The sequence below is a fragment of the Elephantulus edwardii genome, unplaced genomic scaffold, assembly GCF_000299155.1.
Source record: "Elephantulus edwardii isolate Elephantulus edwardi_28Jun2011 unplaced genomic scaffold, EleEdw1.0 scaffold00257, whole genome shotgun sequence".
Classification (NCBI taxonomy): domain Eukaryota; kingdom Metazoa; phylum Chordata; class Mammalia; order Macroscelidea; family Macroscelididae; genus Elephantulus; species Elephantulus edwardii.
Genome location: NW_006400007.1, coordinates 3,279,891 through 3,289,320, shown reverse-complemented (window position 1 = coordinate 3,289,320; position 9,430 = coordinate 3,279,891). Strand labels below are relative to the sequence as shown.

General features: G+C 39.4%; 1 pseudogene; it reads right to left on the bottom strand.

Annotated features, from left to right (window-relative positions):
* Positions 1-8,465: 8,465 nt before the first annotated feature.
* LOC102876427 lies at positions 8,466-8,903 on the bottom strand (annotated as a pseudogene).
* Positions 8,904-9,430: the final 527 nt, after the last annotated feature.

Below are 9,430 nucleotides of genomic sequence, written 5' to 3'. Positions count from 1 at the left end.
ATTCTCACCACTGGGCCAATTGGCAGCATCAGGATGGATGGTGAAGAGATTGAGATAGTTAACAGTTTTAGTTTGCTTGACTCCACAATCAACACTCTTGGTAACAGTAGCCAGGAAATCAAGAGACAAATTGTATTGGGAAAGTCGACTGTGAGGGACCTCTCAAGAGTACTGAAGAGCAACGACGTCAGGCTAGAGATTAAGGTGCGCCTGATCCGGGCTATAGCCTTCGCAATTATGTGCTATGCATCAGAGAGTTGGACAGTGAATAGGGTAGATAGAAAGAGAATTGATGCCTTTGAGCTTTGGTGCTGGAGAAGAGAGTTGAATATACCATGGACTGCTAGGAGAACAAACAGGTTTGTCCTGGAGAAGGTGAAGCCAGAATGCTTCTTGGAGTCAAGGATTCTGAAGCTTCGTCTGACATAATTTGGGCATGTTGCAAGGAGGGGCTGGTCCTTGGAGAGGGACATCATGTTTGGCAGAGTAGATGGGCGGCACAGGAGACGAAGACCTTCGATGAGATGTATCGGTTCTGTGTTAAGCAGATGACACAACCTGGCTTGCTAAAAGTGAAGAGGATTTGAAGCACTTGTTGCAAAAGATCAAGGAATGCAGCCTTCAGTATAGATTGCACCTCAATATCAAGAAGACAAAGATTTTTACCATTGGACCAATAGGCTGTGTCATGATGGATGGAGAGGAGATTGAGACTGTCAACAGCTTCATCTTGCTTGGATCCACAATTAACACCCTTAGTATGAGCAATCAGGAAATAAGGAAATGCATTGCAAAGGGAAAATATCCAGTTAGGGACCTTTCCAAATTATTGAGAAGTAGTGATGTCAGTTTGAGAACTAAGATACATCTGATTCAAGCTATGGTCTTTCCAGTTACTAGCTATGCATCTGAGACCTGGGCAATGAATAAGGATGACAGAATTGATGCCATTGAGCTGTGATGTTAGAGAAGAGCACTGAGCATTCCATGGATGGCCAAGAAAGTGAATAGACATGTCTTGGAGTGGGTGCAGCAAGAGTGCTCTTTGGAGGCAAGAATGATAAGGCTTCACCTAACATACTTTGGACATATTGCTAGGAGGTGCTATTCCTCAGAGAAGGACATGAAGTTGGGAAGGGTGAAGGGTCAGTGAAGGAGAGGAAGGCCCTCAACCAGGTGGATTGACAAGGTGACTGCTGCAGTGGGCTCTGTGTGTCTTGTGAGGATGGCACAGGATAGGACTGGTTTCAGATCTTTTGTTCATAGGTTCCCTATGGATCATAATCGACTTGATTGCACCTAACAACAACAGGGAGTGAGTCTAATTGACAATGGCAACTTTTTCTTGCTAGCTTCCAAAGACCGAGTATTTTCATTTTATCATTTTCATTTCTTTTGAATCTCTTTTGAGGTCCTTTCTTCTAACACAGCCACTAATTTGTACTGGTCAGTCTTCCAGCCTGTTCATACAAACTACAAATTTGAGAATAAGTACCTTACTTGAATGCTAATCAGCAATTAAAATCAATAGAATACAGAATCTAAGTAGATAGGATATATCTTGCATCAGTCTCTAGGTTCTTGTTAAGTCATCTGACTAGTTATTTTTTTATTATTGTTTTTGTGTGTCTGTGTACCATCAAATCAGATCTGACTGGTACAGGAGGAGATTGTCTCTCCTTTCCAGGCAGAGCATCTGGTGAATTCGAACCATATGCCTCTGGGATTGCAGTGCAGCTTCTTACCACTAGGCCACCAGAGCTCCCTCCCTCTAGTTTGTTATTTTAATATCCTTTCTTGAATATTTGGGAAACTCCCACTCACCCCTAACAAGCTATATTATCTCTTTGATTTCTTCATCTAATTTAAATAAATATTTATTTATTTAAATAAATAAATATACATACATGTATATAAGCATTGGTGGCCTACTGGCAAGAAGCTGCACTGCAATCCCAAAAGCATGAGGTTCAAGGCTACCTGCTGCTCCACAGGAGAAGGATGGGCAATCTTCTCCCATGTGATTAACTGCCTCTGGAGATTCACTGGAGAGTCAACTAAGGGTCGGTTCTGACTCTACGGTACACAAATATATAAGACGATAATTGTAAAGAGGCTTCAGGCCTTTTGTTCGTAGGGTTGCTATGAGTCGTGCTCGACTTGAAGGCGATCAACAACAATGGCCTAGTGGTAAGAATCTACACTGCAATCTGAAAGGCACAAGTTTCTAATCCACCAGCTGCTCCACGGATGAAAGATTGGCAATCTCTTCTTGTGTGATTAACTGCCTCTGACAACCTATTGAAGGGTTTACTATGGGTTGGTTCCATCTCAGTAGTGCACAACAACTGTGTGTGTGTGTGTGTGTGTTTGTATACTCAATCAGACCTTTCCTGGTAATTAAATTCTGTTCTTTCTTTTTTATTTGATATGTAAATTATTTTGGTGGCTCAGATTGGTTTTCTTTTTAGTTCAGGTTGAAAGTTGGGGGTTTTTTTCCACCTGGCTTTTAGTAAAATACTTCCACTATATTTCTCACCTTTTTCTGAATTGTTTCTAAATTGTGATGCTCTAGAATTGTACACAAATGTTCATATCAGTATTATTCACCATTACAAGAACTTAAAATCAGCCTAAATGTCCAATCACAATTGAATGGATTGAGAAATTATAGTACATACACACAGTGGAATACTATCAACACAACAGGAGCAATTCTAAGCATCTCAGAATCTACTTAAATAAAAGCAGAAGAGAATTAGTGAGGGATAGAAATGGTCTCAACCAAGGAAACATCTATAGTCAGGGAAAATGACCATTCTGACAGACTTAAGAAATCCCTATTCTTTAATAACTGAAACAAGAATTAAAAGCTACAAAAGTCATACTTAGCTGAAAGACCATCAGATGAATTAAAGGCAGAATATCTAAACACACAAATTTGGCTTTTAGAAGTCAGGATGGTGAGATTTGTCTCATATGCTATGGACATGTTATCAGGAGGGTCCAATCCTTGAAAAAAGACAACATGATTGGAAAGGTAAAGAAGTCAGTAAAGGAGAAGACGACCATCTATGAGATGGATTGACAATGATTGCCACACTGTCTTAAAACACAACAAATATTATAATCATGGTGCAATATCTGGCAGGAATCTTTTTCCTATTATCCATAAATTTGGTGTGCAATGGAGCTCCTGGCACCTGACAACAACTGGTAGAAAACATATAAGGGGAGTGCTTGCCATGCAGTTTATTACATTGTGGTGCCAAAGATGACAAACAGTAAAATGGCTTTTTCAGAAAGGTCTGGTGTGAAAAACCATGTACATGAACTTTATAAACTTTGTGTGTAAACCAGTATCAAATAAAATTTTAAAACAATTTCTAAAATTGCTTTTTCAATTACGTATTTCTGGGAGTCCATTAAAATTATTTATTGATAATGTGCATTAAAACTCGTTGGGCACAAACTGTTGCATCTTGCATTAACTAGAATGCAAAGATCCTTTGGGACCTGCTAGACCTCAGTGAAAAGGAATGCCTTCTTGAGGGGTCAGCATCAAGGCTAGAGGAACGACTTTCTAGAAGAAGGAAGATTTAAATCTAAAATAGATTCCAGATTCATGTTAAGACTTTAAAATGGAATTAAAATTTTGCTTGCAGACTGCTGTATTTACACATACCAGGTGCCTCTGGTGTTAAACTCTCACACATTTCTTGACTCTGGGCCCCCTTTTGATCAGTATCTATTATTTCAATATGAAAATATAACTTTGTTCTTCAACAAATGGTGCTGGCAAAACTAGACTGCTACCTGCAGAATGCTGATACCGGATCCCATCTCATAGCATATACAAAAATCAACTAAGGTGGATCAGAGACCTGGGAGTAAAGCCCAAAACCATAACGTTCATAAGAGACAAACTGGGATCAGGCTTAGAAGGCCTAGTCAACAGTATAAAGAGACTGCCAATACAGCCAGAAATGCACCATCTGAAGAGGATAAAATTGATAAATGAGACCTTCTAAAGATTAAATCCCTGTGTGCATCAAAACCTTTTTCCAACAGGGTGAAAAGAAAGCCTACTGACTGGGAACAAACATTTGGCAATACCATCTCAGACAATTCTTATCTCTTGACTGCTGGCACCAAAGGTGTTAATCAAAGTAAGATGAAATTGTTTACAACTTCAGTCTATCATGATATTGCTTATTGGTCTGATGGTGTCCTAGTGGTAAGAAGCTGTGTTGCAGTCCCAACTCAAATTTCCTGGTTTGAATCCACCAGCTGCTCTGTGGGAGAAGAGTGAGCTATCTTCTCCCATGTGATTTACTGTCCCTGAAAACCTGCAGAAGGGTCAACTGTGGGTCAGTTACAACTTGATGGCACAAAACAATGGCAACAGTGCTTTACAATGCTTATAATGCAGACTTGAAATGCTGCTGCAGATCAAGGAATACTGCTTTCAATATAGATTCCAGCTCAAAACCAAGAAGACAGAAATCCTCACCACTGGACCAGTAAGCAACATCATGATAGGTGGAGAAAAGATTGAAGTTGTCAGCAGTTTTATCTTACTTGGATCCACAACTAACAACTTTGGTGCCAGGAGTCAGGAGATAAGAAGATGTATTGCATTGGGCAAGTCCACTGTCAGGGACCTCTCCAGAATAGTGAGGAACAATAGTGTCAGTTTGTAGACTAAGTGTGCCTGATTCAGGCATTGGTCATTAATTATAGAACAGAGTTCAAGTCTTTTGTTCATAGAATCATTATGAGTCGTATTTGACTTGACGGCACTTAACCATTGCTAAGTTAGACTAATGTTATATTTTGGAGGAACATTACTTTGTACATCATTCTATGTCAATTTGCTGTACTGAGGTAATCTGGGTTTGCTGTGATGCTGAACCTTGTACCATTGCAGTGTCAAATGCCATAATGGTTTCCCAATGTGGACATTTTTTGGTGGAGCTTCCACTTGTAAGTTTGGAAGCAGGAGTGGCATCCACTTCCTAAACCACAGGTCTATGGGAACTCTATGAATTCAGAGCAACGATGATAGTTCAGGTCTTTTGTTCATAGATTCACTTTAAGTTGTGCTTGACTCAGTGGCAGTCAACAACAACAGCATCTCAGACAAGGGTCTGATCACAAAAGTTTATAGTATACTCCTGGACCTCCACAAGACAAAGACTTACAACCCAAACAAAATAGGCAGAAGACATGGAAAGAATTTTCAAGAGGAAGATATTAAAATGGCAAATAGACACATGAAGAAATGCACAAAATCACTGGCAATAAGAGACATACAAATTAAAACCACAATGAGATACCATCTCACTCCAGTAGCAGTGGCAAAGTTTAACAGGACAGCAAGTAATAAATCTTGGAAAGGATGTGATGAGATAGGAACTCTTATATGCTTTTGTTGGGGTTGTAAAATGGTACAACCACTCAGGAAAGCAGTTTGGCGCTTCCTCAAAAAGCTGAACATAGAAATCCCATATGTCCCAGTTATTCCACTACTTAGAGTATACCCTGAAAGAATGAAAACTGTGGCACAAATGGAGACTTGGACACCAATGTTCATAGCAGCATTATTCACAGCCACAAGAACATGGAAACAACCCAAATGTCCAATCACAATTGAATGGATTGAGAAATTATGGTACATTCACATGATGGAATACTATGCAGCACCCAGGAGTAATGATTTTGTAAATGAATACCTGACTTGGGAGGGTCTGGAGAGCATTATGCTGAGTGAACTGATTCAGTCCTGTAAGGACAAACACTGTATAGGACCATTATTGTAGAATGTGTATGAGGATCCAAGGAGGAGGAGGGTAGAAGCAGAGGGGTGAGGATAGGGATGGTAAACAGAGTTTGCACAATTTGATGGGTGTGGTGGTGGTGAAGGAAATGGGAAAGATCCAGTATGAAAAACAATGTATTTGAATTTTGTAAATAAACCAGTATAAAACAAAAAGTCTAACTTTGTTTATGAACTTACTTGACTTACAGTGAGTGTAATTGGAGGTAAATTCTTTTTTGTGACACTTAAAAGATAGTATACTACACTTGAATGTGCCTGGCTATATACAGTTAGTCAATTACCAGTAATTGTAGCTTAATTTAAAAACTCTTGGGGATTCACAAAGAGAGAATAGGACAAATTATTAGAGATTTTAAGAAGGTAGGTAGTGAATTAGCATGTGAGTTGTGAATTTAGGTTTAGGTAAACCTGTTTGCTTGTTGGTACTGGTCCAAAAATGAACATCTTTTTAAAAATCCCTCTATCTTCATCAAAAAGGATTTGAAAGCTATGCAACAGTATTTGGTTTAAAACTTTTGGCAACTGTGTTCAATCACTAGTAGTGGGGGGAGGGGAGAAGAGAATCAAATCTGGGTTTCTTTGAAAGAGGAAGGAAATTCATATAAAAAAGAGGAAGTTGAAAATTCCCTCATGGCTGTTTAGCATCCTCTCACTGCACCAGCTTTTAGTAGAAATGTTACAAATAGTTCATTTTAAAATTTATTAAGTGCTCTTCATGCAAGAGACTGGGCTAAACACAAGTGATTAAAAGAATTAATCTGAAAAAAATCCTCTGGGAAGTGAAATGATCAACATATAAGATGTTAGGGGAACCCACTGCAATCCCAGAGGTATGCGGTTCAAATCCACCAGATGCTCTGCTGGAGAAGGAGGGGGCAATCTCCTCCTGTACCAGTCAGATCTGATTTGACGGTGCACATAAAAATAATACAATAAAAAAAAAAGATGTTAGGGGAACCAAGAGGAGGGAGCCATATTAGTCTAAACCAAAGAGATGGAGAGAGAGAAGCAAGTCTGAAGTGTGTGAGTCAAAGATAGGTAAGAATTCAACCATTCATTCACTCTGGTGTCCCAGACGTTCTTCCAGGCACTGAAGAGAAGCAATTGAACAAAGTAAAAATTGTTTCTCTCGTAGAATTTACATTCTGCAAAGCATCTGAGAAAAGAAAAACGTAAAATAATAAATAATAATAATTAAATTGTTAATAAGTTTCATTTATAAAAATTGCAGGGGAAAAAAAATTGCAGGGGATGCAATCAGAAAGTTAAAAGTTAGAAAATAGTAGTCAGAGAATATCTAGAAAGTTGTATTTAACCCAAAAACCAAAGAAGTGGATGGATCAAATTTTGGGTTACGGAAGGAAGTATTGTCTAAAGTAGTTACGAAAGGAAGAGTATCTTAGGACCATGGCAGGTTAGTATGAGGACCAGGAAGAAGGCAAACATTACTACAGCAAAATGAAGGAAGTGGGAGGGGGAAATCCTTTAAGGGACTTTTGTGCTTGCTTACTTTGTCGACAATGGCTGTTACTGCAGGTTTTTTAAAAGAGTTCTGTCATGTTAAAGAACTGCTGTGATGAAATAGACTAGGGTGAGGGGTGAAGAGATGAAAAGCCAGTTAGAAGAATGTCACAGTAATTCAAGTAGTTTGGGGTAAAGCACGAGAGGCTGGATTCCACACAATATTTTTTTAATTAATTTTAATGAACATTTACAGAGATTTTGGATTTCCATTCATTCATTGTTGTCCCCACAATATTTTTTTCAGTTTTGTTTGTCCCCACAATATTTTTAAACAAGTACTGATAATAATAGGATTTGTTGATAGATTGGATTGAGTTGGATGTAGTAAAAAAAAAAAAAATCAAGAATAGCTCCAAAATTAATGTCCAGAGTAATAGTTAGATGTTTAAATGTTGATGTTGATTGGCCTTCAAGTCGAGAACGACTCATAACGACCCTATGAATGAAAGGCCTGAAGCCCATCTACAACTATCAACATTATCAAAGTTCATTGAGTTTCCAGACACATGTTTAGGAAGTGGATGCTACTGCTGCTTCCAAAACCTGCATATTATGTTATTGTTTTTATGTGCCATTGAGTTACCTGTGATGTATAACGACACTATGTCCAGCAGCTCCGAACCCTTCCCTGTCTCACTAATTCAGACACACCAACCTCCACTGCCCCAGTCGCTGTATCAATCCATCTCATCAGGGGTTTCCCTCTCCTGAGCTGTCCATCCACCCTTCCAAGCATGATGTCCTTCTCCAAGGATTGATCTCTCCTGACCACATGCCCAAAGTAAGTGAGGTGGAGCTTCAAAATACTAGCCTCCAAGGAGAGACTTGGTCTCACCCTCTCCAAGACAGACCTATTTGTTTTCTTGGAAGTCCATGGTATGTTCAAGACTCTTCTCAAGCATCACAACTCAAAAGGCATCTATTCTTTTTTTTTTTTTAACTGGGAAAACATTTCCAATTTTTATTCTTAAAAATAGGAATCAAAATTGCAAAGGCAGATTTATAATCACTTCTGAATGAGAGGGTCATTTTGGAACATCACAAGAACGCATACTCAGATGGAAATCTAGTTAAACTGCGGTTGCTCCTCAGGTTGCATTCACTCCTGCATTTTCTCAATTAGTTCTTCCTTGTATTTGCCTTTCTCTTTTCCAACTTGCCGAGACTTAGCTTTACGTTCAAGAATTTTTTTCCGATCTTTATCCAATTTCAGCCTGGTAATAACCACCTTGCTTGGGTGAATGCCCACATGCACTGTGGTACCATTAGCCTTCTCACGCTGCACTCTTTCGATGTAGATGACATACTTCTTTCTGTACACCTGGACTACCTTGCCAATCTGCTGACCTTTGTAATGTCCTCGCACCACCTGCACCTCGTCATCCTTGCGGATGGGCATGGAGCGCACGTTGTACTTCTGCCGCAGCTCTTTGGACAGAGGGGGGGACATGATCTTCCTGCGCACATGCGAAGGGGCATTGAAGTGGCGTTTTCGGTTCTTGCTGCGGTCCGAGGTAACGAAAGGGTTGAACTTCATGGTGGCAGCCGTCCGACAGCGTCAGGCTCTCCAAGCACCAAAGGCATCTATTCTTATTCTGTCATCCTTAGTCGTTGTCCAACTCTCTGAAGCATAACAAGTAATTGAGAAGACCATGGCCCTGGATTAGTCACGCCTTTGTATCTAGACTGACATCGTTGCTCTTTAGCACTTTGGAGAGGTTCATGACAGTAGATTTTTCCCAAAGCAATTTGTCTTTTGATTTCCTGACTGCTGGTGTTAAGAGTGTTGATTGTGGATCAGAGCAAGCTTTAATTGCTAACAACCTCAATCTCTTCTCCATCTACTCTATTTAAATACAAGGTTTTAAAAAAAAAAAATGGGCTGAGCTGAAAATATACTCTGAAGAGTAGAACTGAGACAGGGTAAGTTCTCCTTTAAAATTTGGAACACAGTGCATATGACTAACAAAAACTGCATGGCCAATTTCCTACATTTGGGCTGGACACGTGCAAATGTCTCCTTAAAAAGAAAACAACAACAACTCTGTGACATTTCAAAATGCC